This window comes from Mus musculus, chromosome 8, assembly GCF_000001635.26.
Source record: "Mus musculus strain C57BL/6J chromosome 8, GRCm38.p6 C57BL/6J".
In the NCBI taxonomy this organism is placed as follows: Eukaryota; Metazoa; Chordata; class Mammalia; order Rodentia; family Muridae; genus Mus; species Mus musculus.
Window position 1 is genome coordinate 54,881,213 of NC_000074.6, and position 23,645 is coordinate 54,904,857.

The 23,645-nt window shown below is 37.3% G+C and overlaps 1 protein-coding gene and 1 long non-coding RNA gene across 2 annotated transcripts in view; one reads left to right on the forward strand and one right to left on the reverse strand.

Moving 5' to 3' along the window:
• The window catches only part of Gpm6a (glycoprotein m6a), a 281,445-nt gene that overhangs the window by 101,779 nt on the left and 156,021 nt on the right, over window positions 1-23,645 (forward strand). The window lies entirely within an intron of this gene.
• LOC115486929 lies at window positions 589-8,370 on the reverse strand. Its single transcript, XR_003947548.1, has 3 exons — window positions 5,923-8,370; window positions 5,198-5,754; window positions 589-629 (listed from the first exon to the last, which is right to left on the reverse strand). It is a non-coding gene; the product is annotated as an uncharacterized LOC115486929 (long non-coding RNA).

Below are 23,645 nucleotides of genomic sequence, written 5' to 3' on the forward strand. Positions count from 1 at the left end.
TTCTCAGCATCTAACAAGATGATCATGTGGTTTTTGTCTTTGAGTTTGTTTATATACTGGATTACATTGATTGATTTCCGTATATTGAACCATCCCTGCATCCCTGGGATGAAACCTACTTGGTCAGGATGGATGATTGTTTTGATGTGTTTTTGGATTCAGTTAGCAAGAACTTTATTGAGGATTTTTGCATCAATATTCATAAGGGAAATTGGTCTGAAGTTCTCTATCTTTGTTGGGTCTTTTTGTGGTTTAGGTATCAGAGTAATTGTGGCTTCATATAATGAGTTGGGTAGAGTACCTTCCATTTCTATTTTGTGGAATAGTTTGTGAAGAACTGGAATTAGGTCTTCTTTGAAGGTCTGATAGAACTCTGCACTAAACCCATCTGGTCCTGGGCTTTTTTTGGTTGGGAGACTATTAATGACTGCTTCTATTTCTTTAGGGGGCATAGGACTGTTTAGATCATTAACCTGATCTTGATTTAGCTTTGGTACCTGGTCTCTGTCTAGAAACTTGTCCATTTCATCCAGGTTTTCCAGTTTTGTTGAGTATAGCCTTTTGTAGAAGGATCTGATGGTGTTTTGGATTTCTTCAGGATCTGTTGTTATGTTTCCCTTGAGAAGCACCTGAAAAAACGTTCAACATCCTTAATCATCAGGGAAATGCAAATCAAAACAACCCTGAGATTCCACTTCACTCCAATCAGAATGGCTAAGATCAAAAATTCAGGTGACAGCAGATGCTGGCGAGGATGTGGAGAAAGAGGAACACTCCTCCATTGTTGGTGGGATTGTAAGCTTGTACAACCACTCTGGAAATCAGTCTGGCGGTTCCTCAGAAAATTGGACATAGTACTACCGGAGGATCCCGCAACACCTCTCCTGGGCATATATCCAGAAGATGTCCCAACCGGTAAGAAGGACACATGCTCCACTATGTTCATAGCAGCCTTATTTATAATAGCCAGAAGCTGGAAAGAACCCAGATGCCCCTCAACAGAGGAATGGATACAGAAAATGTGGTACATCTACACAATGGAGTACTACTCAGCTATTAAAAAAATGAATTTATGAAATTCCTAGGCAAATGGATGGACCTGGAGGGCATCATACTGAGTGAGGTAACCCAATCACAAAGGAACTCGCACAATATGTACTCACTGATAAGTGGATATTAGCCCAGAAACTTAGGATACCCAAGATATAAGATACAATTTGCTAAACACATGAAATTCAAGAAGAACAAAGACCAAAGTGTAGACACTTTGCCCCTTCTTAGAAATGGGAACAAAACACCCTTGGAAGGAGTTACAGAGACAAAATTTGGAGCTGTGACGAAAGGATGGACCATCATCTAGTGATTGCCACATGCAGTGATCCATCCCATAATCAGCTTCCAAACGTTGACACCATTGCATACACTAGCAAGATTTTGCTGAAAGGACCCAGATATAGCTGTCTCTTGTGAGATTATGCAGTGGCCTAGCAAACACAGAAGTGGATGCTCACAGTCAGCTATTGGATGGATCACAGGGCCCCCAATGGAGGAGCTAGAGAAAGTACCCAAGGAGCTAAAGGGAACTGCAACCCTATAGGTGGAACAACAATATGAACTAACCAGTACCCTGGAGCTCTTGTCTCTAGCTGCATATGTATCAAAAGATGGCCTAGTCAGCCATCACTGCAAAGAGAGGCCCATTGGACTTGCAAACTTTATATGCCCCAGTACAGGGGAACCCCAGGGCCAAAAAGGGGGAGTGGGTGGCTAGGGGATTGGGGCTGGGTGGGTATGGGGGACTTTTGGGATAGCATTGAAAATGTAAATGAGGAAAATACCTAATAAAAAATAAATAAAAAAAAAGAAAGCATGGATATCAGGAGTATATGGACTTCTCAGCAGCCATCTGCCTTCTTCTCTTGCCATGTCAACTGTTGTTCTACCCATTACATCTAAAGGTTTCCATTTTTAAGGTTTTAAACATATCTTTGATCATTATACAATTTTAGAAGTGTTCAGACTTTTCATAAATGCTCCTTAGAAACTGAATCTTGTTGGCCACTTGGTGAAGCCTGTTAAAGTTTCAAGGCTGCTTTGTAAGTTCTTCTCTCTTCCAAACAGGAGGTTCATCCCTATGCCAGCTATCTCCACTGTCATTCCTACTCAGCCCTCCGAAGAGTTATGAAAACTTTCCAGTTTTAAAACATTCCTCACTTACCAGTCCGTAGCTCCTCTTACCCACTCCTGTTCCTTCTTTTTCCTGACACTAGCCCATATCTGCATCATACCATGAATATAAATATTTTAAATGTATTAAAAAGTAAATTTTAAGTAATATGAAATTTTTATTTTTAACACATATTTTTTACTTATTATTATAGTGAGTGAATGTTTTTAATTAAAATATAATTATATTACTTTGCCTCATCCCTTTCCTCCAACCTACCTCTCACTGTTCCTTCCTCTCACACTATCGCAAAGTTTTGGCCTCTTGCATTATTGTTGTTTTACATGCACACACACACACACACACACACACACAAATATAAACACGCATTGTGGTGAGTCTGCTTTTGTCATTTGTGAATATGTGAATTCATGGCTGACCACTTTGAAAACCTCTGGGCTTTCCCCACTTCCACATTAGCCTGTCTATTGCTGTTACACACGGTTGAGGTCCTGTACATGCAGCCTCTTCTGGCAGATGCATGAACTTGATGGCAATTTTCATAGACCTCTTTTATTTACAATCTTTCTTCCCCCTCTTCCATGATGTTCGTGAGCCTTAAGTGCAAGATTTGTGTTGGAGACATTGTTGGGCCTGGCCTCCTTACGATCAGTTCATCTCTGCAATATCTGTATATTCTAGTAATGGTCTCCATTTGCTATAATGAGAAACTTCTCTGATGAGAGATGATAACTGCTGTGAGTATAAAAGGATAAGTTGTAGCACACAGTTACATTACGCTGGTCCACTAAAATGGCAGTAGTAAGTTCTCTTTGATCCATGATCTCACTACCACCCAGGGAATTGGCTAGCTTTCTCTAACTAGAACTAGCATGATATTCTTCCTGTTGAATTGGTCTTAAGTTTAATTAGGCAGCTGTTCATTAGTGAGACCATCTTAACAGCCCCTACTATTGCACCTTTAGCAATATTTTGCCATGCTGTTCATTGTTGTGATTCATAGGTTTCAGAGCTGGACAGCACTACTGATTGCTTTTCTCCCTTGGAAGCCTGTGTAGTACTTTCTGGTACTATGGAAACTAGAGTATAGGAGGAGGCTTTCAGGTTGGATCCATCTCAGATCATCAGAGCCCTGCATCTTATGTGTGCAGTGTTTTCAGCAATACAGGCTTACCTTCAACCTCTAACAGGCAACCAGATGCTACAATAGCTTATATTGTTTTAGAAATCACTTGGACTACTCTAAACAACAACTTGAGTGAAGGCTCTTTGTATCTGATACTGGAGTTTGTTAGTCTATGACACTTGTGGGGAGACATGTCTGCACAAGTAGCATATGTGTGTACATGTATATTGTATACATATATAGTTTTGCTCTATGTATGTATGTGTATATGTATGTATGTATATGTATATGTATGTATATATATAGCATATATGTATATAGCAAATAGTATATATATAGTTTTAGGTAAGTATATAGTGAAAATAATATATTTCCTTGAAGCTTTATGGTGTTATTGACACTCCTCTTTCTTTTTACTTCTCTATTGACCTTCATCTCTATCCCCAATTAAAGTGCCATCCCTATTTTTTTTTGTTTCCTACTTCATACCTCCTCTATCTTTCTATTCCCTTTCATGTCCCCCAACCCATTGTCCCTTTATACCTACCTAGATTCTGCCATCATTTTAAGTCATATATCTGGAGTTTGGAGCTAAGAATGGCAGATGATAGATAACATGTGGAGTTTATCTTTCCATTTCTGGATTAACTCACTCAGAATAATCTTTACTAGGAATGGCCATTCACCTGCAAACTTCATAATTAACGGGAGAATAAAAAATATAGAAATAAAAAAGATTCTAAATATCATAGCCTCTCTCTGTAATAATCATTTTAGTATTGAAAGAAGAATATTAAGTACTTGTCAAAAATTAAAGTAAATAATATTAGAAAAGTCGGCAGTTTTATTAACTAGGAAGTCAAACATTAAAATTCATAATGATATTATTGAATATTTTCATTTTTTTGTGAAAGCCTTTGAAAGCCAAGTACCATTGATTACTTTCATTGCTCGCCCCTACATAAAATCAGCATAAATATTTACCACCTCCAAATGCTTGAATAAGAACACAATAGAGGGCCAAAAATGTTAAAGAAAATTTACATGACTAGAATAAATAATAGAAATATTAATAAGACACACTCCTTCAAGTATGATGCAAAGTATATCTTTCTTGCCAGGTACTTTCTATACATGGGTAAAACAAGACATAGAGTCTCTATTTTTTAATTACTGAAATAACAGTAAACACAACAAGCTATTCATATTGTGAAATCAGATCTAAATTATCCTAATCAATTTCTCCCTTAGGTGCTTAACCCTTTTTGCTACAAAATACATGTAGTTGTTTCTTAATAAAGTGGTTGTTTAGAAAAGACTTTAAAAATATCATTTTGAGACTAGAGAAATGATTCAGCAGTTCAGAGTACTTGTTGCTTATGCAGTAGACTCACGTTTAATTTTGAGCATCCATGTGGAACTCACAACTATCAGTAAGGCCAGTTTCTGGGTATCTAGGACCTTCTTCTAATTTCTGCATTTACCAGGCACACTTATAGTATCCATAAATGTATGTAGGTTAAACAATTATACACATAAATACATTTTTAAAAATTAAAAACTTATTATTCAGACATAACTTAATTTTCCTTTTAAAGCAAAGAATTAAAATGAAAAGCAAAGAATTTTAATTAAAATATCTCCATATAGCATCTACATTATAAATATCTCCATATAGCATTCACAATATAATATTTAATAAGGGAAGAATGCCATATACTTGGATCCCACAGATAGCTGAGCCAGTGGATACTCAGTTTTCTTGTGGGACCCAGGTATAGAACATTGCAGTTTGTTTGCTGGCGTTGCACATTTAGAAGTAGTTTCTTTTTTAAAAGATTAATTAAAAAAATTTATATTATGCTTATGAGCATTTTACTCACATGCACGTTTGTTCAATGTGTGTGTGACTCGTGGCTGCAGGGGTCAGAAGAGGGCTCCTGATCCCTTGTAACTGGAGTTATGGAGGATTATGAGCCTCCCATGATGCAGATGCTGGGAGTCAAACCTGGTTCCTCTACAAGAGCAAATGATCATAATAGCTGAGCCATCGTTCCAGAACCAGCAATTTTTTTGATCATCACACAATGGCTGCAAATGCATGCCCCAGCCCCTTCACCAGCCAATGGAGGCTTGTACCATATTCTGTGCCCCACAACTAAGTCTTTCCATTGCACTTATCATAGGAAAATGTCACTGCCTATTAATAGACTGTCGGTGGCTCTCATTTTCTGTGATGACATAGAATCATCAAAGCATAATTCTTCTGACATTTGGAAGTCTGGTTTCTGTCACGGGAGACACATGTGCTCACTTGGACCTTGGGAACCTGCAGCTCACACAGCCCTGTAAGGACAATGTCCACAGTAACCCTGCTTACCTTTCAGCTAGAGTCTTATTATTTCTCTGTCCTTCTTACCCACGGTCTTCCACACCAATGCTAAAAGGCAGGAAAGGTAGAAACATAATGTGAGATTAGGTAGAGGGCTTGGGGGAGTTGGGTTCTTCAGAATTTCTGGATTGGTGATTCCTCGTCTCCCTCCCCATTCTTGGCATTTCATTTAAGCAAACACTAAGAAAAATCTCCCACTTTTATGTTCAGGCATACCCTTTCATGTCTGTTTGGTGTTATCTTCTTCAGTGGCATTTTCAAATGTCTTAAATTGCGCAGCCCACAGGGCAGACTTGACTGGAAAGGATGTGGTTACCATGGCACTCAAAAGACAATTTCCAGAGAGAAAGTGTATCTTCTCTACAAACAGAAGCAAAAACTCAAAATAGATAGAGTGACATATTTTCTTTCCAGAAACCGAGGACAAAATGTACAGTAGATGTTAGTTAAAAGCAACATCAAATTTTTGGCTTTAAATTTCTTTATCATTTTAAGTCCAATCTTTTTAACGTCTTTAAAGCACGAGGCTGTCCAGTGCATGAGTGGTATGGTTATTCCTATAGCCCAGTGCATTAAGGACGTTTATATTCTTGAATTCTAATATAAGCGACTGCATGTGAGTCCTCCTCTGATACCCATGGACCGTCACCACACTCCTCCTAGGATTCTTCCCACATTCATACTATTTTCAGATCTAAGCACCATATGGGAATCAAGCTACACAGAGAAATCACGGTGAGAATTCTAGAAGGCTTGAGCCTGTTGAAAATTTGTCTAATCTCAAATTGTGGGTAAAGAAAAAAAGAAAGAAAGAAAAAAGAAAAAGAAAAGGTTATTTGAGTTGCCCAGTTAAATGGCTGACTAGAGATAAAGACAGCACTTGAATCTACATGTAGCTACTTTCTCTGACTTGTATCTAGATTCTGTATTCCATTTCTAATCATTAATAAGAGTTCAATCAAAGTCTAGGCTAAAATAGAAAGTCATTCATTGCTGTCAAAAACAGTTGATCCTTTAAACAGTTGCCCCCAAAAATTACAGGAAATTTTTGCATTTGAGGCTTTTTTTGAGACAGGGTTTTGCTGTTTTCCTGGCTGATCTGGAACTTCCCTCATAGACCTCACATTCAGAGATCCACCTGTCTTTGCCTCCTGAGTACTGGGATTAAGGATATGTGCACAGTGTGGCATCTGTTCTTAGCAGTACCTAGGAGATTTTGGGATGATTTGTAATGTGTTTATTTCTCAGATTGTTCTGTGTAGAAAAATTGTGTTGGAAATTTTTTTATAATGAATTCACCATGTCTTCAGTTGATATATGCAATGATGTCTTCAGGGATATATTTTATGATGTATTTATAAAAAAACCTAACATCTTGATGGGACTGGGAAATCATTATCCTACTTATTTTAAAAGTTATGTTCATGAAATGTTCACTGCATAGATGATCAATTACATTTGGACATCATAAATATGTGAGTTTATATCATTTAGATTGAACTGGCTACTCAGTTTTGCTGGTGACTCTTTGTCATCTCCAGTTTACTCACGTATATATTTTGATCACTTAGAAATACTTTTTCTTCTTTAGAGGTCATATGTCTGCTACTCTAGAAGGCGTGTAGGTAGATGGAGAATATGTTGAAAGGAATACAAATAGTTATAGCTAAATTAAGCAAACAAATTTGTGAGCTTATTTTGTTGTTTGTTTGCTTGCTTATTTTGCATTATTTGTTTGTTGCAATGTCTCCTGTACCCGAGGGTGGTCTCAAACTCGCTGTGTTCTTAAGGATGACCTAGACCTGTTGGTCCTCCTATTGCTATCTCCCAAGTACTGGGATGCCAGTTACGTGCCATCATGGGCAGTTTATAGGCTTGATTTCAGAAGCTCATAGAATGGAGGAGGAGCCTCAACAGGACAAAACTAAGACAATAGGAATAAAACTGTGGAGATTTGACTGTGGTTATTTGAAAGGATCAGCAAGAACATAGGATTCTGGGAGTTTGTTCACAACTTTTCTCTATTATCACAACAATTTTCAATGTCCTGGGAATAAATCTCTTGTCTAAGCTCTGGACAGATATAGGATTCTTGACTGGAATGTTGGCAGGTGCTTATGTTTCTGTTTTTGAACTCAAGGCTTGGCATAGCCTTTGCATTGCAGCACACAGATATGTTGGAACCTAAGTGATTTCATGAAGAAGAAATCAAGATATATTAAAATGTAAGAAAGGAATGGGTAGTAAAAACAATGCCCGCCAACAATCTCTTACAATACTGACTGATGTGGTCTAAATGCAAAATGCACCCCATATATTCATGTTTGAAGACTTGATCCTTACTGGTAGCATCTATAGGAGGTGGAACCTTGGTAGAGGAAGCAAGTCCACTGGTAGCCACTTGTGATGTGACAGCACAGCTCCACTTGCATTTCACTCTTGGCTTCATGAGTACAGATCCCATGTGCCTAGCAAGTGCTCTGGTTCGGCCACTGTGCCTTTCCTGCCTGCTGCTCTGTTTCATAGTCTGGATGGACTGTATTGCTTTGGAGCTATAATCCATACTAAAGCAGTGTTCCCTTAACTTAGTTTTATCTGGATATTTATCAGTGCAGCAAATTTTATAAAATAACTAAGACACGTATTTTCTAATATTTCTCAGGGGCTGAACCTAGATTAATAAAAAAACAAAAAAACAAAACAAAAAAAAAACACACTGCCAGTTGAAGTAAATTTGACATTTTTTTCTTTTTACTCTTTTCTTAAAAATGTATAAAAAATATTTTAAAAGATCCCTGTTTTCCATTCTATCTTTCATTTTGGAAGCAGTTATATGTGTCCCTTTTCACATTCAACCTCATGATTATGAACATTCATATGGATTTTAAGACATTTATTTATAAACCAATAAATAATAAATGAAGATGTTGCAGTTTTTATTTTTATTTTTTATTTATTTTTAAAATTTTTATTAGATATTTTCTTCATTTACATTTCAAATACTATCCCAAAAGTCCCCTATACACCCCCCCTATCCTACTCCCCTACCCACCCACTCCCACTTCTTGGCCCTGGCAATCCCCTGTACTGGGGCATATAAAGTTTGCAAGACCAAGGGGCCTCTCTTCCCAATGATGGCCAACTAGGCCATCTTCTGCTACATATGCACCTAGAGACACTAGCTCGGTGGGTGGGGGGGGGGGCGGTACTGGTTAGTTCATATTGTTGTTCCACCTATAGGGTTGCAGACTCCTTCAGCTCCTTGGGTACTTTCTCTAGCTCCTCCATTGGGGGACCTGTGTTCCATCCTATAGATGACTGTGAGCATCCACTTCTGTATTTACCAGGCACTGGCATAGCCTCACAAGAGACAGCTATACCAGGGTCCTTTCAGCATAATCTTGCTGACATATGCAATAGTGTCTGCATTTGGTGGCTGATTATGGGATGGACCCCCGGGTGGGGCAGTCTCTGGATGGTCCATCCTTTCATGTTAGCTCCAAACTTTGTCTCTGTAACTCCTTCCATGGGTATTTTGTTCCCTATTCTAGGCAGGAATGAAGTATCCACATGTTTGTCTTCCTTCTTGATTTTCTTGTGTTTTGGAAATTGTATCTTGGGTATTCTAGGTTTCTGGGCTAATATCCCCTTATCAGTGAGTGCACATCTAGTGACTTCTTTTGTGACTGGGTTACCTCACTCAGGATGATATCCTCCAGATACATCCATTTGCCCAAGAATTTCATAAATTACTTGTTTTTAATAGCTGAGTAGTACTCCATTTTGTAAATGTACCACATTTTCTGTATCCATTCCTCTGTTGAGGAACATCTGGGTTCTTTCCAGCTTCTGACTATTATAAATAAAGCTGCTATAAACATAGTGGAACATGTGTCCTTATTACCAGTTGGAACATCTTCTGGGTATATGCCCAGGAGAGGTATTGCGGGATCCTCCGGTAGTACTATGTCCAATTTTCTGAGGATCTGCCAGACTGATTTCCAGCGTGGTGTACAAGCTTGTAATCTCATCAGCAATGGACGAGTGTTCCTCTTTCTCCACATCCTTGCCAGCATCTGCTGTCACCTGAATTTTTGCCATTCTGACTGGTATGAGGTGGAATCTCAGGGTTGTTTTGATTTGCATTTCCCTGATGATTAAGGATGTTGAACATTTTTTTCAAGTGCTTCTCAGCCCTTCGGTATTCCTCAGTTGAGAATTCTTTCTTTATCTCTGTACCCCATTTTTAGTGGGGTTATTTGAATTTCTGGAGTTCAGCTTCTTGAGCTCTTTGTATATATTGGATATTAGTCCCCTATCAAAATTAGGCTTGGTAAAAATCCTTTCCCAATCTGTTGGTGGCCTTTTTGTCTTATCGACAGTATCTTTTGCCTTACAGAAGCTTTCCAATTTTATGAGGTCCCATTTGTTGATTCTTGATCTTACAGCACAAGTCATTGCTGTTCTGTTTAGGAATTTTTCCCCTGTGCCTATACCTTCAAGGCTTTCCTCCACTTTCTTCTCTATATATTTCAGTTCTCTGGTTTTATGTGGAGTTCTTTGATTCACTTAGACTTGAGCTTTGTACAAGGAGACAAGAATGGATCAATTCACATTCTTTTACATGATAACTGCCAGTTGTGCCAGCACCATTTGTTGATAATGCTGTCTTTGCAGTTTTTATTTTATTTCATTTTACTGGGCTTTGATTTTGATGCTGTTAGGTTTCTGTTTTGGAAGGCATTTTATTTTATTTCATTTTATTTTAATATCTCTGTCTCTGTCACTCTTCTGTGTCTCTGACTCTGTCTCTGTCTGTCTCTGTGTCTGTCTGTCTGTCTGTCTGTCTGTCTGTCTGTCTGTCTCGTGTGTGTTTGCAAAATGAGACTTTAACTAAGGGGAGTATGGGTTCTAAGCATCATTATACCACGGAGCTACACTCCTGTTTCTAGCCCATCTCCTTCCTTCCTCCCTCCCTCCCTCCCTCCCCCCTCCCTCCCTCCCTCCCTCCCTCCCTCCCTCCCTCCCTTCCTCTCGTCCTTTCTTCCCTTCTTCCCTTTACAAGATAACCTATTTATTTTACTTATGTTTTTAATTATCTTTAATTCTTTTTTATAGTCTGGTTGTTATCACCTTCCTGGTCGGCCCTCCCATAGTTCCTCATCCCATTCCTCCTGCCCTGTCTACAATAGGATGCTCCTTCCTCTTCAGCCCCTGCACCCCACTCTGCTAGGTCTCCCCAATCCTTGGGGCCTCAAGTCTCTCCAGGTTTAGGTGCCTCTTCTCTCACTGAGGCCAGACCAGGCAGTTCTCTGCTGTATATGTGTAGGGAGCATCAAACCAGCTTGTTTATGTGGAATGGTTACATAATCTATTTATTTTAACCTACATTTTGCCATGTGGCTGATTACCTGTGCTCAGGTATCATGTATCTGTCTCGTTATATCATCCCAGCATGTTTCCCCACCACTTTCTTTTACCTTAAGGTTCCATGAAATTTCCACAACTTTGCTGTTAACCTTTAAATAATTTAGGCTATGTCTACTACCACTTTGCCATTTAACCATTTTCTTTCCTTCTCTTTTTCCTGGAAAATTTTGTGTCTCTCAAAAATTACATGTGGATGTTCATCAATGACACCTTCTCAGATTTGTCATCACTCTGATTCTGTGACCTTTCATCCCACGGTCAGTTGATAGTGTCATTTGTCAATTTTTCCTGCCGCCAAGAACACAGCATTCAATGCTTTTGACTTTCCATTATCTCTCGTCTATGAAAAGTTGCTGTTCCTCATCTTTCCTGCTCATTATTCTCAAATTAGCTCTGGTTCTTACAGACAATTTACTTGAGCTTATGCAACCCATTCTTCACTTTTTTATTCTTTTTTTAGTAAATACTAAATTGTTGAAATCCTTTGATATATTGGAAGAAAGGCATGCCAATAAGTCTGTAGGATGTTGGAGTTCATCAGAAACACATAGCAAGATTTTGCTGAAAGGACACAGATATAGCTCTCTCTTGTGAGACTATGCTGGGGCCTAGCAAACACAGAAGTGGATGATCACAGTCAGCTATTGTGGGTCACATTGCCCCCAATGGAGGAGCTAGAGAAATTACCCAAGGAGCTAAAGGGAACTGCAACCCTATAGGTGGAACAACAACATGAACTAACCAGTATCCCGGAACTCTTGTCTCTAGCTGCATAATGTATCAAAAGATGGCCTAGTCGGCCATCACTGCAAAGAGAGGCCCATTGGACTTGCAAACTTTATATGCCCCAGTACAGGGGAACGCCAGGGCCAAAAAGGGAGAGTGGGTGGGTAGGGGGTTGGGGGGGTGGGTAGGGGGTTGGGGGGTGGGTATGGGAGACCTTTGGGATAGCATTGAAAATGTAAATGAGGAAAATACCTAATTAAAAAAAAAGGAAAAAAATAGTGTGTTAAGTATAACATTATGGTACCCTAGAATTTTTTAATATAATTGTTTCAGGGCTTCTTAAACTATAAGTGTTTTTTTTTTTCATATTGACTATTAGTCATGAGGAGAACAAAGAAAAAAGTTATATTATACTATATATTCCAAATATTAGAGTCATTCTAAAGCAACATATTCTAAAAAATATGAATAAAGTCACATGTTTACAAAATTAAGTATATTTGAACAAAATAAAATAAATACAGTGATGACTTTCAATTGTAATCTTTGAAACTCAGTGATAACTCCTGGAGAAAAACACTGAAAATGGCATGGTATTTAATGTAATAATACCTTATTGTGACATTTATGTTTGAGTTACAGACAGGTTGATATTCAACAGTTTTGCTAAATTAACTCATTAAGCTAAGGAAATCATGTATACTTTTATTCATTATTTCCAATTTCGACGTGTACCGGAACTCCCACAGAATCAGCTCACCTGGGTTCATCGGGGCCTGTAGAGTCTGAACAATCAGGAAGTCTCCGTGCATCTGACTTAGGCCCTCTGCAGATTGGTCTTCTTGTGGGACTTGAGTGCTGAGGTTAGAGGTGAATACCTCCATGCATAACATGTATGTAGGTGTTGTTCATCCAAACTGGTCTTCAGACTTGCACATAAAGCAATTAACCCACCAAGCGATCTTCCAATTCTGTCTTCATTATCCATCTTAAAACCAACATGTCTACACATCTACTGAGGTAATTCACCATTGCCGTAAGTATATATTATACCCAACCAAAATTTGAAAATGTTTTAGCATCTTATCTTTTCCTCCCCACAAGAAGATAAATAAAATCAGGAGGTATATATTTGTCCAGCTAGTAATTTCTGTTTAGCACTATATGACAGTTAATTAGCATTTTTCTAAACTCAAGGGATGCAATTTCATCAATCCTAATAGGACTTGTTAGAGAAAGAACTCTGATAATCGCATTTGGTTTCACAGAAGTGTAAAATTTAGAATCTTATTTTCACAGGAAAGTTATACCATCTGTCTACATGTTAATTTATTGCATTTCAAGTGCATTAACTTTTTTACACCTTTTATTTATCACATAAATTTTGGCATTGTTTACATATTAACCCTTGTGCTCCTAAAACACTATTAGAGAACTTTTATTTTAAGAAATCTAAGTGATGATTTAACTTAAAAACAAGAGTATTGATAAAACATCCCATGTGAAATATTAAAGGTTTTATTTCTCAAGAGAAAGCCAAACAAGGAAATTTATTATATGATTCTTATAAATATTTAAGTCCTCCTCTTTGCCTCAGTTTTATATATTTTGGATTGCAATTTACTACAGTGACATGAGGATTTTATAATGCTTCCTGGAAAAAAGCCAACCCTGCCCCCAAAGAGGAAATCAAAGACATTCTCCAAGCCATTGAGAAAGTGTCTAGATGCAGAAAAGGATGCGAGTCCAGAGCAGAGTGCTAGCCTAGGTAGATCATAGATTGTACCATTTTACACCTAGGTGCAGAATAGTTCCCAGAACACTGTAGCAGCATGTGGGCTTCACATACCTGCGAATGTATGTAGCTGTAACTGAAAAATGAGAGATGATAAAATATGTTACTTGTAGAGAACAGGGTGAAAGAGGCAGAGAGATTTTATTTCATAAACTATAATTGTAAATTCCCAGTGGGATGAGCCAGCCAGACATCTTCTCTGGAAGGCTATGTCAGAAACAAACAACAAAAAAGTGTTAATTGTGCCTTGGTAATGAAATGTTGCAGCATGTCTGGGAATAGTGGAGAAGAAATCTCAGTATCATTTTTTTAAATCTCTTTCTGTAGCTAAAGCTGTAAGCAGATCTGAGTTAAAATGGCCAATCAGTCAAAACTCTATTCATTTCAAGATAGACAATGCTATGAATTTTACATGAAGATCTCAACACATCATGCATCCATATGAACAAAATAACAAGACAATCTTTGGGTGAAACAGAGTTCAAAATGAGCTTAAAATGAGTGCTTAAAAATGGGTGGGATACAGAGAACAGTTTCCATATAAAGCAGGAATGGAAAGAGGAGAGAGAAACCTGTTTGAACAGGTAAGGAATACAAAGGTGAGAGATACATAGAAATCAAGGAGGAAAGGCGCTTCCTTGTTAAGATTAAGTTAGCGTTTTGAAAATAAAGATTCTATAAATCATGATGAACATAAACCAAGTGAGACAAATGACAGAGACTCTAGATAGACCATGTAGTCTTACACTGGATCTGCTCAAGTCTGAGAACCTGAGTTCCCATCAACAGCTGGATGTGGTAATCAGCTCCTGTTGTCACGGTTCTAGGTGGAGGAGGGCATAGGCAGTGGAGAGGAAAGGCGACTCATAGATCACTGACTACTGGGTCTACCCAGTTAGTAAACTCTGAAAAAAAGGTCCTATCACTAAATAACAAAATAAGGTAGAGGAAACATCTACTCTCACCTCTGGCTTACACACACACACACACACACACACACACACACACACACACACACAAACACACATACACACACACACACGCACGCACAGAGGCAGACAGACAGATTCAAGAAACATCATCAGATATTAGAGTTTAAATGAATCGTGCTAAATAATAGTACAAGAATAAATGATAATAATGAAGCCCCCAAATATAATATTGACATAGCTAAAATAATAATAGAACTTTTTTGGGTAAATTAATTTGAAGCAGACTCTTAATACACAGCCCAAGTTTGTTTGCCTCAGCCTTCTCAATGGTGGGAATTAAAGCATGAGCCATTACACCAAACAACTCCATCTTTTTTCTTATTTATTTGCTACAAGTTCTATGATGGAACAATTAATTTTTATATTTATAATGCATCATTAAAATAACTATTCTTTTAATCTCTATTGATTGGAAACTTAGATTTTGAAAGAGAAGCACAGTTGTTCAAGGCCCAAGATACTAGATATTAGATGGGCCAATTTTTATGTGTCTATTGATAGGAAAACCTTAATGACCATTGATAAAAGAAAGGAAAAAATAATGTATTTAAGGAATAGGTTTTCATGACAAAGGATGAGTGGAAAGAGAAAATAAAGAAAACATTTCCTAGAAATTAGACTAATGTACATTTAGAAGATAATAATGATAATGATCTTTAAGGATCATCCATGAGACACAACAACGCAAAGCAAAAACATAAGAGAGGGTTAAGTTGAAGAATTAAATTTTTATAGATCTCTAATTTTGTTGCCTCACATGAGTACTAGCAATACAGTAAGTGCCCGATGAAAAAAGCCTAAAAAGTATGTAAGTAAAATGTGATAGTTGAGTGCTCAGAGTAATTTTGGAGTCCTTCATAGATGGAGGTAAGAAGTCTCCATGACATCCTAATGAGCAGAAATACCTAAAAGAAGGCAAAAATAATTCTTGTTTCAGCAGGACAGGAAGAGTGAGGAAAACTGCTCCAGCAACACGATAGACAGACAGGCAAAGATGGGGATAAAGATTATGAAGATATAGTTTCTTGAATGGAAACAACATCAGGAACCATTGCCATGATGAGAAAATTTGATTCTTAGTTGACAAACTGTAAAAGTCCTGGTTTGAGTAACAGTGGAAAGTAAAAACTCCAGGCACTTTGGGACATGAGGAACTGTTTCCAGGTCAGCCTGGTATCCCATCATGTCAAGCTTAAAATTGAATTTATTTATTTATTTATTTATTCATTCATTCATTTATTCATTCATTCATTCATTCATTCAATTTACATTCCAGCCATTGCCCTCTTCTGGTTCCCCCCCCCCCAAAGTTCCTCATCCCATTCCTCCTCCTCCTTGTCTCTGAGAGAGTGCTCCCCTCACCAGACCTCCCTCTTACCTGTGGCTTCAAGTCTCCTAAGAAATAAGTTCATCTTCTCCCACTAAGTCCAGGCAAGGCAGAGCTCTGCTATCTATGTGCCTATGCCATTGAAGTAGCCCCTGTATGCTGCCTGGTGGTGGCTCAGTCTCAGGGAGCTCACAGGGTTCTGAGTTATTTGAGGCTGCTGTTCTTCATATGGGGTTGCTATTGCCTTCAGCTTTTTCAATCCTTCCCCTAATTCAACCACAGAAGTCCCTGATTTCAGTCCAATGCTTGGGTGTATGTATCTGCATCTATCTATCACGGTCACCTGCTGGGTAGGCCTCTTGGAGGACAGGCATGTCAGACTTCTGTCTGTAAATACATCATAGCATCAGTAATAGTGTCAGGCCTTGGTGCCCTCCCCCAGCACCCATGAGATGGATCCCAATTTGGACTGGTCACTGGCTTTCCTTTTAGGCAGGATCAATTCTCAGTCAGAAATTCTGACTGTGGGTTAGTAACCCTGTCACTCCACTTGAGGTGGACTCTACAAGTTTTTTGGAGCCTAAGTTCTTGAGTTCTTTATATATTTTAGATATTAGCCCTCTTTCAGATGTAGGTTAGTGAAGTTTTTTCCCCTATCTGTAGGTTGCTGATTTGTTCTATTGACAATGTTTTTTTTTTTTTGTTTTTTTTTTTTGTTTGTTTTTTTTTTTGCCATACAGAAGCTTTTCAGTTTTATGAGGTCCCATTTGTAAATTGTTGGTCTAAAAGTGTGGGTCATTGGTGTTCTGGTCAGGAACCCACCCTGCCCCCCAGCCCCCACCCCATGCCAATGAGTTCGAAAATCTTTCCCACTTTCTTTTCTATTAGGTTCAGTGTTTCTGGTTTTATGTTGAAGTCCTTGATGCACTTGGACATGTACTTTGTGCAAGGTGAGAAATATGGGTCTATTTTCATTCTTCTACATACAGACCACCAGATAGACTAGTATAATTTATTGAATATGCTTTTTTTCCTCCACACCATCTGTTTTTAGCTTCTTTGTCAAAGATCAAGTGAACATAGGTATGTTGGTTTACTTCTGGGTTTTTAGTTCTATTACATTGATCTACCTGTTTGTCTCTGTACCAATACCATGGAGTTTTTTTTTTTTTTTTTTTTTTTTTTTTTTTTAATCATTATTGCTCTGTAGTACAGCTTGAGATCAGGTGATTCTCCCAGAAGGTCTTTTATTGTTAAGAATTGTTTTGCCTATCCTGACTTTTTTTTTTTTTGTTTTTTGTTTTTGTTTTTTTTTGTTTTTCCATATGAAGTTGAGAATTGGTCTTTCCATGTCTGTGAAGACTTGTATGGGATTTAGATGGGGATTGCAATGAATCTGTAGATTGCTTTTGGTAAGGTGGCCATTTTCACTATGATAATCCTACCAACCCATGAGCATGGCAGATATTTTTGAGGTCTTTAATTTCATTCGTCAGGAATTTGAAATTCATGTCATGTAGATCTTTCATTTGCTTGGTCAGGATTACAAGATATTTTATACTACTTTTGGCTATTCTGAATGTATTGTTTCCCTAATTTCTTCCTCAGCCTGTTTATAATTTGTAGAAAGAAAGGCTATTGATTTTTATGAGTTACTTTTATGTCCTGTCACTTTGCTGAAGTTGTTTATCATCTGTATGAGTTCTCTGGTTGAATTTTGGATGTCACTTATATATGTATTTGCATATGTATCATATCACCTGAAAATAGTGATACTTTGAACTCTTCTTTCCCAATTTGTATCCCTTTGACCTCCTTTTGTTGTATAATTTCTCTGGCAAATACTATATCGAATAGCTAGGGAGATCATGGCAAGGCTTGTCTTATCCCTGATTTACTAGGAATGTTTCAATTTCTCTCCATTTAATGTGATGTTGGCTGTTGGTTTGCTATATATTGCTTTTATTATATTTAGGCATGTTCCATGAACTCCTAATGTCTCTAATATTTTTAACAGGAAGGGGTGTTGTATTTTGCTTAAGGCTCTTTCAGTATCTAATGACATGATCGTGTGACTTTTTACAACAAAATGTTGTAGATGTCTGACAATATGTTCCACAACTTAGTGAAAATTTAAAATTGCATATAGAGTCAAGATTTCAGAGTAGTTTAAATTAAATGTGAACATTTTCAATATTAAATTCAATATTATTAAAGACATTGAGTTTTTAATTAAAAACCTTTCCACACACAAACCAGTTCACGTGGCACCACTATGGTATTCTGCCAAACATTTGCAGAAGAAATAATATTATTTTTCAATGAGTCTTATAAAAATAGTAATTGTAATGCTATGAAATTATTGTTTCCATGATCAAAAAAATCTGACAGGTAATCCAATAAAATAGAATTTTGAGCAGCTAGTGTTCAACACAATAAAATTATGCTTACCTAAGCAATTATGAACTTATGTAGCTTATTCTTATTAATTATCCCTTAGTATAGATGTTAAATATGTCTGAACTATATTTTCATCCCGGTGAATGAAGTGGAAAGAAAAGCAGAAAAAAGGGAGGGAGGGAAAGAGATAGTGTTAGAGAAGGATGGAAAGAGAAAGCAAGCAAGCAAAACCAGAAAAAATGCTCTTAGAGAATCAGAAGTGCTCATATCTAGTCAAAGTTCACTCAGTACAGACATTTGTAAATTCATTAATTTATTTTTAGTTAGAATCCTAAATAGTAAGATTCATCATGACAATTTCATGGGATGTAAGCACTTTAGAGCATCAGTCTTGAAATGAGTTTATTTCTAATAACAAAACCCATGTAACTATATTAATTATTCTTCGCTGTTGTGGTTAAAATACCATGACAGAAACAATGTATAGAAACAGTTGTTCATTTGAGCATATGATTCCAGAGGGATAAGGATCATCATGACTAGGAGGCAAGACCTCAGGCAGGCATGGTTGTTGGAGAAGCAAACTTGAGAGCTCACATATTCAGTAGCAACCATGGAGTAGAGAGAGCAAACTAGAATCAGCCCAGGTATTTAAACTCCTAAAGCCCTCCATAATGGGACACAGTACCTTCACCACGTTACTCCCAAACCTCCTAGTACCATTAACCAGGCAACACGAATTTAAATACATGAGCCAATGGGGCTCATCCTGATTCAAACCACCACAGTAACATTTATAGGAACCACTCACTTGATAAAACTTCGAGTAAATAGAGTACTAATACAACCTACTACTGGGAATTAAACTGCACTTGAATCTAAAAATCAATGCACTGCAAAAACTATATGCAATGTTTACTAAAGGACTTGAGCAGGCAGGTCAAATGGTATTACCCGAGGTACTCAAAGCAGGTAAGTGTTCAAATCAGTGGATATATATGACTGTGTGTCCATCCTCACTGTGAGCATACTATATAACACTGAGGATACTGTATACAACAATAGATACCTCAAGCTTAATGTTGCTCACAAAAGGTTATAAAGGGTGCCTAGATCATAATTTGATTTGAACATATTTATTAGCTCATGAACATACAACTCTCATGTTTGGATGTCAAAAGTAGGCATCCTTGATGCAAAGTATTGTGAGTGGTCCTGAGGAAATTTTTTCGTCATAGCTCTCTACTGCTGCTACTTTTGGGGGTTATCCATTGTCAAAAATCTCTTGGCCTTTATTTTTTCAATGTGCACTTTTTCTGTTGGTGCTAGATATTTGAAACAAAAAACTTTGAATGATCATAAACCCTCTGCCAAAAGCCAAGTTTAAAGAAATCATAAATAAGACATATTACACAACTTCAACATTGAAATAATCTACATATTAGTCAATTACAAATACTAATTTGAAATTATTAGATCCATTATGAACCACATGGTGAAGATAAATATATGTTAATATATTTATACTAATAAAGATTCTGAGCTGGGCAGTGGTGGCACATGCCTTTAATCCCAGCACTTGGGAGGCAGAGGCAAGTGGATTTCTGAGTTCAAGGCGAACCTGATCTACAGAGTGAGTTCCAGGACAGCCAGGGCTACACAGAGAAACTCTGTCTCAAAAAACCAAAAATCAAAAACCAAAACAAAACAACAACAACAACAAAAAACAAGCAAAAAAAGATTCTGGTGTAGAAAGTATATACTATGTTTGTTCCATATTATTTAATAACTACTGAGCCTATTCTACTTCTACTTCTTTTTCATATAAGATGAAATGTATATAAATTTGAAAACAAAGATAATTTGAGGTTAAGACCATTTAAAATGGGAGTATTTTTATGGCCAAGTCTTCATATAGTTGCTGATGTGTGATGTTACAAATGGAGATTTTATTTGCTATTTTATTGTCTTGCTTCAAATTATTAGTATAATATTAATATTTTTGTGCTCACTCATTCAAGTCTGCCTGGAACACTGATAGCAGAGTTAACCACTTACCTTTTTACTGCCAAACTTCCTTACTTCCTTACTAGGGAGTGAATTTAGAACATGCCAAACAACCTGTGGGAGACACAATTACACGAATGGATAGAGAAAACATAGTTTTTTAGTAATGTAGCTGTGGTATAGTTTGAATGGCTTCTGATTTAAGAATTTTTTTCTAGTAAAGCTGGTAAAAATCAGGATAGCCACGTTGACCTTCGGATTCATTAAGTAGTCTTATTGAGCTAATGAGAAGATGAATTTTGAAACACATTTTAGAATATAGGTGTAATGGCTTGTTTTGATTGTCAGCTTTACACAATCTGAAATGAACTGGGAAGAGGGCCTTAAGAAGGAATTGTGTAGATTAGTTGCAGCATGCCAGGGGTGCAGTTTCTTAATTGGATTAATGGGATTGGAAGCCCTCGGCTGAGTTTGGGCAAGACCATTGCATGAGCTTGGCTTTAGACTAAGTGAAAATGAAGCTTGCAGCTGAGCCCCAGCATGAACACATTTATTGCTCTCTTCTGGATGCAGAGTCAACATGATCAGTTCTTTCAAACTGTGAGTTCTGGTCTGAAGGACTGTAGCTTGGAATTATAACGTGTGATGATGATGATGATGATGGTGGTGGTATTTTTGGAGTTTCATACCATGTATTTACATCACATTTACCTTTTACTTTAATTCTTTTCAGACCCACTTCCTCCCCTCTTTGTTCAACACTGCTTTGGGTCCTCCTTTTTATATATAAAAAATGCACAACAAGACCAATTTGTGCTGCCCAAATCTTCTTGTATGTATAGTCTTCCACTAGAATACAGTTGACTTCCAAGGACTACATGTTTGGAGAAAATTGTATCTCCTTTAAGAAGCTAGCAATTTCCAGTAGCTAGCTCCATGGCTGGGACTGAATTTCATGCCTAACTCCCACTGTTGCAATAACTATATCTAAAAGACGTGTGAAGCCAAGCTTAGAGTTGGTTTGGCTTTCGAATGCACAGGTCGAGTGCGTGCTTCCATACCTGCTGTTAATTAAGATGTGTAGCTTCCCTGCTTTATCCAGGAAACACTATTTCTTTTGTAGACATTCACTACCTCTGGCTTTTAGATATTATTTAACCCCTATTTAGCAATAATCCTGAGTTTGGGAGTCGTAGTTTATATGTTTCATTTAGGGCTGAACTTTCTTTGGCCTCCTCCTCTCTGCACTTGAGACATTTATAAGTCTCTGTGTTAGTCCATGTCTACTGACTTGCTCCTCTGTGTAACACCTTCCAATACTATTAAATATTTTTCTCCTCTTGCATAACACCTTCCAATATTATTAAAGCTAGTTAGTAGGAATTATGTTTTCAGGCCTGTACCAGCTTAATTTTTTCAGGTCACATTACTCAAGGATGTGAAATTTTCAGCAATAGGGACTTAACATCTAGCTCTGGAGGATAACAAAGAACAATTGCACTATGTGTAACTTTTGAAGTCTATAAACATTCGCTGACCAAGAACTTCAAAAGTAGTTATCCATTCTTGGTACTGATATTTTATTTGTTATCCTAGGCTTTTGAGTAGGACCATGGAATCTTTTATGTATGTGGAAGCTTCTACAATAGTAAATCTTCATATTGCTCTTATAAAAATGTTTTTAGTGTTATCTATCCCTCTCTATATCTTCCTCTTCCCTGTATTTTGCTCACCACCCCAATTTAAACCTTCCTATTCCATTATTAGTTTTAAACCATGATAGATTAGTTCAATATATCCATTGACTTCTCGTATTTTTTTTCCAAAATGAGCCTTATTAAGACTTAATCTTCATATAGATTTTATGAGTTAATATAAAAAAAGAGTAATTCTCAGATAATATTCCATAGAACAAATTTATTTCTCGTTTATTAAATACAAAAATGTTTATTTGCAATTTTAGAGAAAACTCTTTTTTGTGCGATATGATTCCAAGGGTAACAGCTATCTGTAGCTGTGTTAAAAATATTAGAGACAGGACACAAAGTTCAGTTTTAAAGTTTGGAAAACATGGGTAATTTAGGTTGGGTATATATAGCAGAAAACACTCTAGTGCCTTTTTAATATTCCATAAATAATTAAAAATGCAAATGAAACGAAGCTGTATAAATTATTTAGCAGTATATATTGAAATAGGATTAAGAGCATAAATATTAAGAAAATGAAAGGTTGAATATGTCAGGACTCCCTGTTGCAAGGATGTAGAATAACTAAACAGAGGATAGCACTGTTGCTGGTATTTATAGGCAAAGCCAGAGCTATAGCTCTAGAAAGTCATTCAGAAGTATCCGAGACCTAGTTTGGCTGTGACTTAGTATAGCAATAAGATCAAAGTTAGGATTAGGTATCAGGAAAGCTAGTCTTTCCCCCAATTTTATAAAGTATCTCATGAGAATATCCAGCTGTGTACATAGACACTCTATTTTCTAATTTGTCTTCTGAAAGATGTATGCAATATTTCCATTCCTTCTTTATTACTTTTAGACTATCTTGAGTTGTGTATTTAATTTTTTTCACAAATACAGTGCTCTTTTTTGATGATATTTTTATTGGATATTTTCTTTATTTACTTTTCAAATATTATCCCCTTTCCCTGTTTTCCTCCCTTCCAGAAACATCCTATCACATCCTCCCTTCCCTTTTTTCTATGAGGATGTTCCTCTACCCACCCACCCATTACCACCTCCCTGCCCTTGATTCCCCTACACTGGGACATCTATCAAGCCTTCATAAGATCAAGGACCTCTCCTTCCATTGATGCATGATAAGGCCATCCTTGATACATATGCAGCTGGAGTCATGTGTACTCCTTTGTTGATGGTTTAGTCCCTGGGAGTTCTGGGGGAAGGGGGTGTCTGGCTGGTTGATACTGTTGTTCTTCCTGTGGGGTTGGAAACTCCTTCAGTCCCTTCTCTTACTCCTCTATTAGGGATCCTGCACTCAGACGAATGGTTGGTTGCTAACATATGCCTCTGTATTTGTCAGGCTCTGACAGGGCCTCTCAGGCAACAGCTATAGCAGGCTCCTTTCAGAATGCACTTCTTGGCATCCACAATAGTGTCTGGGTTTGGTAACAGTATATGGGATGAATCCCTATGTGGGAAAATCTCTGGGTGGCCTTTCCTTTAGTCTCTTCTCTACACTTTATCTCCGTATTTGCTTCTGTGAGTATTTTGTTCTCCTTCTAAGAAGGACTGAAACA